The sequence below is a fragment of the Chelmon rostratus genome, chromosome 19 (assembly GCF_017976325.1).
Source record: "Chelmon rostratus isolate fCheRos1 chromosome 19, fCheRos1.pri, whole genome shotgun sequence".
NCBI classification, from domain to species: domain Eukaryota; kingdom Metazoa; phylum Chordata; class Actinopteri; order Chaetodontiformes; family Chaetodontidae; genus Chelmon; species Chelmon rostratus.
This window is the reverse complement of record NC_055676.1, coordinates 9,495,461-9,506,260: the sequence shown is the minus strand read 5'-3', so window position 1 is coordinate 9,506,260 and position 10,800 is coordinate 9,495,461.

The window sequence follows — 10,800 nt, the reverse complement described above, 5'->3', positions numbered from 1 at the left end:
TTCACAATTTCTGCGCTCACCAGCATGGACAGACGTCCTTGTGACCCAGCCCTGAATAACTGACGGAAATTGGACGGAAGAATGGACAGAGCAACTCTGAATGTTTTCCAAAATCCATTATTTTGGATTTTGATACGTGGAGGGACAAAATGAACAACTTACATCACAATTCACTGCAACAGAGCAAACTAGCCTCAAACATTACCACAGAACTAAAGGTACACCAAATATCAGTAGAGTGCCCAGCACAACACCAGTAACATGGTATTTGTGCAGGGCTGATGTATTAGATCATTTTAGATTCCATTTTTCCTTGCTGGATCCTATCTCTATTTCCTGCTGCAATGATCCTTGCAGGGTCCATTAGGGCCATGGCCCATGCACAGTGAAGTATGGTAATGGTTGATTTCTGCCAATTCCCCACCACGGGAGGGCTAGCTCAACCACAGCACCGCAAACAAATTTGAGTGTTGGGTGACTTTATTTTGATCCGCCTTGCTGCAGCTCTGCTCAGCAAAAAAAAAAAAAAAAAAAAACACCCCCACCTGTCACACTTAGCACACACATAAAGGATGCTTCGAATGGGCGGAGAGCTCTCTGCCACCCTGCAACACCAGTTCACACAGAGCCTGATACCAGAAACCTTCCTGGCATTAGGTCGGACAGAACAGCCTCATTAGTGCAGGAGAATACACACAAAATTGTCTTAACTGTCTCTCCATTATTGTGAGCTTATTAGGCAAATTCAGCAAAAATTGAAGAGGCACATTTATGCAGCGAGTGTCATCAGAACTGCCAAAACTAATTTCACACACACCATCATCTGCCAATATGACACAGCGACCGGCCTGCCATACATTGATGCTGCGTTTGTGAGGAAAGCACTAGCTCCATGTCCGTTTCTTTATTTTTCAATCAATCAAGACAACCTACTGAGATGTGAATGTACCTACCAAATCGCTCATTTCCAAAGAAAACTGGATTTGTGCAAAAAAAGAAAAAAAAATAGGACACACTCAAAGCCAAAAGTAATTCACCAGCCTCAGAAATTCATTTTCAAACCTGACTTGGAGAACATGCCAGAATACATTCAGGTGATTTACAATGCCACAGCGAGATTCAATCTCAATTCTATCCGTGATTCAATCTGTCGGAGCGGATGAATTTTCACCATTACCTCCAGACAAAATGCTACAGTTCAGCTTGTTGGCTCGGCGAGTGTGAGCGGAGCACCAGCGTGTCAGAAGACGCAATCTGGGATGACGATCAACAAATCGTAAAAATCATCTCACCTGACAGACAGCCGCTGCAGCTGAGACCGAGATACCACTGACTTCTTTGTCCCTTTAATTGCATCTAATTATCCAGCGTCAGTGCTGTTGCTGCTCTGACTGGTTTCTGAAATAGAAGTTAAATAGAAGCAAATGAGTCAGTTTGCTGCCTATCTGCTGTACAATTTACAATGTCACACATTAAATAATAAACAGTAATCTTATATATGTCTTTGTGTGTGGTGGAGAGCTGCATGCACTCTGCCTCTCACCCGATGCATGCTGGGAGAGGCTCCCGTCCCCTATAGATAATTGATTAATGGATGGATATGAATTCGCTTTTCAACTTTGCTGAAAATAAGCAGGGACAAATTAATTTCCTCCCTCCAGTGATGAGTTTCCTTTTCGGGGTTAGAAAGAGGGAGTAGTCCTCCTGTTCAAGGACAAAGCCAAAAAAAAGGGAGGCCTGCTGAGCTGATGTCTGTCTCACTCGGAGACGGCAGCACAAAGCTGACTGGTCGATACTTTTCGCTTATTCCCTCTTTACCTCAACATTGTGCCTCCATTCTTCCTTCGTTCCACTCAGCCCCTTTCTGATTCGATTCAGTTTTCAATTCAGTGGCAAAACTTGACTTTTGCTGTGTTTCCTGCGAGCGAACAAGTCCTTGTGAAGTTTTGGCAGCAAGACATCAAACAACACATCTGCTTCTTCCCGAAGATCCGACCAATCATTTCCAATCACCATGTAATGCAAGCGCTTTAGAGACGCTGAATCCATCTCGATGCTATTTTTGCCAATCTACTGTAAATTCCCCAAGCACGGGTAACATGGTTTCAGTCAAATCCCATGCTAACTGAGAAAAATCCAGAAAAGGTAAAAGAAGAGATAAAAGCCATGGACAACAGACTGAATGCTGCATTAGGCTGATTGGCACTTAATGAACATACATAACATCCTCCAACAGCAAAACTCTTTAATGACGTGCACGATCGCCGCTTTGAAATATGGACGAATGAATGTCAAAACACAAAACTGCAAAGAAACTAAACCAACCTTGAAAGAGGGTGAATAGAGCAGGGCTGGCGTGCTGCGGCCAAAGGTGAATCGATCATGTTAAAGACATTAAGGGATCGTTCCAGCAAATGTTGGATGATCTAAACAACTCAGTAAAGGTTTTAAGGAAACAATCGCCTCAATCGTGCTGAATAGAGTCTCCATTGGAGAGCAGCACACTGAAGCTAATGAAATCCATGAGGACGCTATTAAAAACTTCACCAAGGAGGCAAAGGCTCCTAAAACTGAAACTGAAAGCCACCTTGCTGGCCTACAGGAGCGTTTGCAGGAGGCCGACGCAAGGTAGAGTAGGCATCAATCCATCGCTACATGCTGAACCTGCATGACATCAACCTGATGCCTGAACTCGGCAGACATCACAGGAGCCTTCACTATCCGAACCTCCGAGGCCATATGTTACTCGTCTGCTCAGCTCGACTGACTGGCAGCTGTTATTGAGAGCAGCTCGCAGTAGGAAGAAACTGTCTTGGAGAGGCAAACCTTTTCATGTCTGCCAGGATCTCCCAATGGAAATATACAGAAGGCGTGCGGAAAATGGGGATGTAAAGAAGAAGGAGCTCCGTGCAGCAGGTATCTGCTATACAGCCTTCTGTACCCTGCGAGGCTCATTGTTACAGCGGCGGGAATGAAACACATCGCAAAATCACCTGAGGAGGCATCCAAAGATCTGAAAGCACGCGGCGTCGTGTTTGCGTTTGGATAATGAGGACTGGAGGATTGTGAGGTGTACATTCGTTATCTGCCAGCCTGTAAGGTTGCAGTTTTCAGGGTTCCGTTTATGTTATGGTTTTCTGACTGCTGGACCTTCGCCCTGGTAATTGTATAGTTAGCTGTTTTTCTTGATTACAGCCCATGTCTGGTTTTGCTAAAAAGGCTATTAATTCCATTTAATTTCTTGATAGCCCATTTTAAGATACGGTTCTGTTCATATGCTGTCCACAATTACCTTCACCCAATATCTGTTGGGTCATGGACGGAGGGACATCCCTTTTCTTTTGTTGCTTTTTTTCCATTATAATGTGTTTTGTGTTTGTTTTTTCCCTTTTCTGAGTATTTACCAGGGAGAGAATCTTGCAGTGTTTTCAGGGAGTTCAAAAACTATTAAAATGAACTCATGGACTGCACAAGTGTCTCAAATACAGTAAAGTGACAGAAAATAATCTCACATCAAAAGCCCTTGACATGTGACGCTGCCACGCTTCAAGAAATCTGCTTGAACGAGCTGGAATCACGGAAATTAAAGCAGAAGGGATGTTACGTTTATGTTTTCGTCCCCGTCTCTGTAACATGCTTCCTGTCTCTGGATGTACATAAAGCAAAACACTGTATTGGACATTTGATAATACGTTGTCAGGGTGAACATCAGTAGAATTGTTAAAGGACAAAAGAGCAGAGGTTTTTTTTGTTGTAAATTTGAATTTTCTTTCATCTGTTCAGATGGTGCAGGAGGCTTTTAAAGTTAACGTAGCGACAGGATTATCATCTAAGCCACAGTAAAGAATAGAGGAGACGGATATATAAGAAAGCACACTTTGATAGCTGAAGCAAAGAAATTAAACAAACGACAGCATACGAGGGACCCCGGGAGTTCAGAATTAAAGAAATGAGAATGACTCACCGGAGCAGATTTGCAAATGACGTTGCAGCAGTGTCAAAGCCCAAAGACAGAGATACATGGAGTCCACAGCTCAAAGCACTTTGTCTTTTACCTGTGTTAAAAGAAAGTGAGACAGGATTTTAGAGAGAGGGTCTCAGCACCATCAAGATCAAGGTCACAGTGACGATGCTGGCTTCTTCAGAAAGCAGGTTTAACAAATGCTGAGCTTAAACCTGAACTGCCAGACAGTGCTGTTCTTGTGTTTGATGAGCAGAGTCGAAGGTCAGCCGGCACTACGAAGCAGGATCTGGGGTTACCGTGGTGACTTCAGGTTAATTGCGGGATTTTCAGGGTTGCGACGGTGGTTCACTTCTTACTGGTGTACATCGTCATGGTAACCTACGTCTCAAGAGCAGCTTTATGTTTGAAATAACAGATTAACACACATTAAAGCGTCAGTTTGCTTGGAATAAAGCATCATCATTGTACCTGCGGTACTTATAAGATATAAAAGTAAGCTTACTTACCACTTTGAATTATGTTTTTTTATTTGCACTATATAATTTAACGGAATACGCAAATGTAATTATAGTCAGATCCGCTGGTTTGCTAATGATGGGGCAGTGATTATACTCACACATTGATTTTTTTGGCAGCTGTCCTGTGTTGCTTTTAGCCTGGATTATGTGTTTAGCCTGGATTACTTGTTCATATTTGTCTAATATAATAATTTGCTCGTTGTTTGTATGCCACCCTACTGCCAGTAGCCTTGTCCATGTTTGCAATGGCCATTCCCCATTTATGTGAACACGGCCATGGCTAGATTGGGAAAACCTGGGCTAATTTATCGAGTTCATAACCACTGTTGTGTGACCGCTTAGCCTGATGGCGGTTGTTTGGCTTAGTGAAGCCAGGTGATGAAAAGACATCCTGGGTTCAATTCCTGCTAATTGACTGCTGTTACTTTTTCAGATTCTTGAAAATCTGGGATGTGGCCTGCACACACACACAAACTTCAAATGAGATGGGGCACTTTTCTGGGTAAAGCTGTAATTTAACTGTCGAATCATCTTTATCTTCTACCAGTCACTGATGGTGTAATCTGTCTGATGAAGCCATAATAAACCTCCATGCAGTTGGAAGATTTTTCAGAACGGGTGAGAGAAGAACACAAAAATGTTAACTACAAGAAGAAGATGAAGACACCTTCCCAGCTGCCGCAGAGAGGGACGATACAGAGAAGCCATTTGAGGTTTACACCTTAAAAATATCATCTAACAGTCGTCGATGGTGTTGCGCCACAATAAAACTCGCACCTTCTTTAACAGAGCAATGCTGGAAATTACAGTGAGGAACAGGGTCCATCCACATCCACAGCACAACTTACCTCAGCAAAATGTTGCTCAGCATTGGCCCTGACTTACAATGACACTAAGCAGACCTGGCACTGTGAAATTCAATGTCATTTTGTTGTCTTCCTATAGCTCCCTGTGACACAGCTTTGCAGAGTGTACTTACAGAAACAAAACATCTAATTTAGACATTTGGACCACAAAAATAGAAATACAGCTGCAGGAACATCAGTTCAAGGGTGAGGTGTCCACAGGTGGATGATTTTACTTGTTTGAACAACATAAAAAATGAAATACATGTATTTGCTCAGCAAATAAAGAAGACTTTGGAAAGGGAAAAGCTTACTGTCTTTATTTGACATCGGGGAGGTGGTGCGTCAGTGGTAGCATATCGTGTCTTATGGCTCTTCCATCTGTAGACACTGCTCTCCTCCAACTGTGGCAATTTTGTCAAGATTCACACATCCCACACTAACGTCACATGTCCTGGGGTGTCTCTGAGCCTTCGAAAAACACCGGAACCAGGTCTTGAGCATTCCAACGGTCGCCTCCAATCTGGAACGTGTCCTTGAGTGAGCCAAGTTATGAAGTTACTGCGAGCTGGGCTCGGGATCAGGGGTCAAGGGGTCAGCAAATAGGGCTGCAGGAGTACCTGCTGTCACCATGCAGGTAAGCATCAAAGTCTCTTACGATAATATGGTGATACAGTTTAAATTTCCAGCTGCAATAGCAGGAAACAAAATATTGATTAAAATAAAACATAGCTACATAGACTCATGCTGCTGCTGATGTGGGCTGCATCGATCTTCACAGTGCAGAACAGTAATTAGCTGCAGTAGCTGTATTGTGAACTATCTTTGATTTGGAAAGCAAAAGGCTACTGTTTAGGCCTGTGGAAGGACTTCCCATTGCAACAGTCCACTTCATTTAGGAGCTGTGATAGGAATATGAATGGCATCTATACAGCCAATCACACCTGGAAATAGGCTCAGCGTCACCAGTGTTATATAGAAAACTACTGTTGGCAAAAAAAACAAAGTGCAGCACGAAGGATTTGTTCCAACCTGAGAGCCCACGATGTGTCATATGAACAATATTAGAGCTGAGAATATTATAAAGGGTGCATTGTGCAGAAGAATGGGAACCCTCAAAGAGACAATGATCAGGGAATGGAAGCGGAGTGGGATCAGCCTCAGTATAAACTGACTCATCAAGAAAAGGACACGGCATGTCTGACAGGGCCTTCAGTCTGCAGGCTTCAGCTAAACTGGAGGACAAACTCTGGGTTAGTCGAAGAAAACTGAGGAAAAGTGAGTATGTTAGCATCGTAACTGACTCAGAGTTAAGCCGAAGTGGCTTTGTGAGTTTCCTTCATCTCTAAATCAAATTAACTGAGCCTGCTTCTGAAACAGGGCCCTTCTGCACTTTTGTTACTGTCAATCAGCCAGTGCTGTACAGTATGAGTACTACTGGGATTTTTCTGTTGCAGGCAAAGGCTGTTTGCGGATGAACAATTCTCATCCTGTAAGTCTGTTAATTAACAATTATGAAATATTTGAAAAGATGCAAACAAAACGTCCTGAGAGGATTCATACGCATTGTGTTCCAAATCATTATGCACATGCCATTTGTGTTTGCTTTTCCAGTCAGTACAACTAAGGATGCTTTTTTTTTATCTTCAACAATGATATAATAATGTGGATGTTATTACAAACAAAACTACTGATGATGACACCCTTTTCTGATATTTTGAAAAGAACTCAAAATATATTGTTCCAAATCATTATGCACAATGCAGATTGAAACTGAAAGAGGATCACTTTAACAACTCTCTCATCATCAGTCCATGCACAGTTTCTGCCTGTATTTGATGTGAGGATGCCATTATTGCCTCCCAGAGCTGCTGTTTTGCGGGATTTTGGCGGCCACCCTCGTAGATCTTCATTTTAAGGATTCTCTACAGGTGAGCCCATAGCAACCAAGGAGTAAATAGTGTTTTGGGGCCATAACATGGCAGGAAATGGTTGGTAAGGAACTTTTCACCTACACATCACTCTGCCACCTCCTTGCTGACGTCGCGTTGGTGTTGGGAGGCCATTCACCAACCATCCAGAACTTCATCCACCTGGTCCATCCGGTGCAGCACGACATCCATCAGTGAGCTGTCGCTTGAGCGACACCGACACACACAGTGTAGATCAGGGGGGTTTCACTGCTGGCTGCCTCACCTCTACTAACACGAGGAGACCTTTTCATGTAATGTCAAGAGCGTAATGGCTCAGAAAAACAAGAAGATTGAACAGGCAGGCGGGGTAAGATAAAAGCGGATGTGTATTTGAATCAATAAACAGGCAGGGGTCAAACCCAGGTAGGAAGTCACAGCAGGCTAACGCCATCTAACCAAGGTGACTATTCTGCACCTTTTGACTTTAGCTAACACTCTGCTTACAATGTTAATTGGTAAGAAGCCTTCCCAAAAGAGTGACACCATCTCATTTAACCATACTCCAGACTTTCTACCCCCATTGTATGGAAAACACAAGGGATGACATGTGTAATAATCAAATCTCCAATTGTCAAAACTCAAACATTGAATGGTCCTAAGCTCCTGAAAACAATAAAGGAGGACCTCGAGAGACGGATACGTTTGCCTCTATCATTATGGGGGAGAGCAGAAATGATTAGCTGCGTGTACTCCAGAGATCATCTTTTCATATTTCTGTCATTCCTCTTAAGTTTCCACAGCGGTGGTTTCAGGAAATTATCAATGTTTTTATGTAAAGAGAAAAAAAAACCAGAACAAGTCTCAAAAAGCTCATCATGCCTGAAAACTGTTGATTGATATGATTTCGCCTATACTCGTAGATATCCACAGTCACTGGCATATATAGATCAAGAGGTGGGGCTGGTTGGAGCAAGAGATCATTGTGGAGAACAAATACATTTTGCTGGCCTAAATTTATGGGGGCTTCTAATGAAGCCTTAATTCTCCAGTCATGTGACGTAGCTGAAGAGCGTCAGCGTTAGACAGACTACTTATCATCGCATTTCTGTTGAATCTGGAAGAACCCACCGCTTACAGCTAGAAGAAAACTGCTTTTTAATGGTGCATAGCAGCAGAAAAATATAGATAAATTGTGTTAATTACTGTCTGATGGCAATATTATTGAATTTAATGAGCTGAAAATAAATGCAGTATAATTTAAATGCTGCCAACTTCTTTCAGTTTATACAGATATGAATTTTATTAAAGGGTTACATTGCTAAGGGCATCACGCTCAGCCATAAAGACAATGCTGATAAAAAAAGGAGACAGTGAGTGGCAAAGGAAGCGTTTCCGAACACTCCAAACTCGCATCATACACTTTTTATAAGTGTTGCATAAATAAGAGCAAAGTGGGAAAGAGTATCTCTCACCACAGACCAGTGGGAAAACATATTGCAGCATTCAAATTATTTATCAAATTGTGTTGTGCATAAAGTTACTCAGTTACAACTTTTATTCAGGTCAAACTGTGTTTAACTGCCCACAAATTAAAGGAAATGTGTTCGATCCCTGTCGGCGTGTCTGCGGTGAGCTGGCTGCATGCATGCCTCAGCTGTGGTGCTGCCCAGCAGTACACACATTCTGAGGTGAAGGAACACCTTTCAGTAATATGTGTTGTACAAATACCCCATCATGCCCCGTTGTGTGTCTTTTGGGCAGCAGGGTGAAAGGAATAGCAAAGAGGACCTTTCATGAGGGTGCTGGGCTGGAGGTACTGCAAACCTGCACCACTTGCAAGGCTGGGCTCCACCTCGACACCCTTCGCTCATCCAACCCCCCTCCCATGACTGTGCATTGTTCTGCTTGTCACTTTGCAAGCACAATTAAATGCAGTGTTTACTGTGCTATATTTAGTGCTGTCTTTTTACAGCAGGGTGGGATGGGGAAAGTGTCTCCCTGGAAAAACTGTATTATTTTTTACAAGATTAACCTAATTTGGATTTGACGTGCCAACATACAACAAATCACACTGCATTCAGTCTTTTTCACTGCAGGACGACATTCTGACAACAGATTTGTGTTCATATACAAAAGTAACAAAAAAACAAAACAGAATGACAACAGGCCTTTTGACTGTAGAAAAACACAGATAATAAAATGAAGAAGGTCTGAATTCCATTCAGCTGCTTTGGTTTCAGGGTCCTGGCATTATTCATGCTGACTCACTGTCATACTTGCACCAGTTACTGGGACACGTGAAAAGAGCAGAGCCACTGTTAACGTTATGAGTAACACCTGTGCTTTCCATGCTATGACAAGTCAAAATGCCTGCTCTGATTGCTTGAATAATGGAGAACGCCTTGGCCTCACTTGTCTACGGAGAAAATGCCGCTGCCTTTCTGTGCTCGCAGACATTTGTGTGGCAGAAGTCGGGATGCAAATGCGAAATCGTTGCAAATGTAGTGGCTGGGTTTTCTCTCCGGTTGGTTTGACCCACCAAGTGTGGGTGATATATACCTCCAGCTGCAGTGGCACTTCGTCGTTTGTAAAAACTGGATATTAATTCACTGATGGTCTGGATGTTGCCACACTAATATAACAATCGTCCTCATTAATACGAGATAAGTGAAGACGCTGAAGGCTCTGAAAATGCCTTTTGTCCAAAGCAAATGATAGAACGGTTAAAAGCTTGAGTGGTGTGATAGAGCAGCAAACTAGCTTCCACCACAGTGCAGATGTAGACTTTCTCAGAGCCTCAGCTGCTTAAGAACCCACAGAGGGACATACAGGAGCTAATAAGTAATTAGACACAGCTGCTGGAGTGAGCAGGAAGACATCTGGTGGGCAGGTAGGGAGAGGAAGGGCCTGGGAAGGAACAAAGACAAACATTTCTTATAAAAGATTATGCAAGATAATACATGTGCATTTAATTGGAATCACACCTAACACCTTACGGTGCGGAACGTTATTACTGGTACATTTATAATTCAGTGCAATTGGTCGTGCTAATAATGGCAAGGTCTGAACGCCGTACAAGCCGAGTAGCTTTTTCCACAGGGGCTCAGCCCATAATAACTTGGCTTGGGGAGTCCAGCGTGGACTAGTCAGTACAGAGGTGGACTGGTAGCTGGAGAGGAGCCAGTTCTCTGCTGTGGCGACCCATGACTCTGACATCTCTCTACATCATTTGCACATGCAGGTTTCTCTGTGCGTCTACGTGCGTGTAATGAACTACTGTGTAAAGATGAATCTCCCCTGAGGGGAATTAAACAAGTTCTTGTTCTTTAACCTTGCTTTAGCTCTGTGAAGCACTTCGGTGCAAAACCTCTTTGCTTCTTAAAGTGCATGAATGGAATCAACTTGAAACATGGCAAATGCTGTCTATCCCTGTTTTAAATGGGCTTGTTTATTACCAAAGTCAGCGCTGGTTTCCTTAAACCGAGTTGCGTTAGTTGCCTACATCCAACACAAACAACAAAGCTTAGATATCAGCTTTATCGCTCGTGTGGATCACTTTG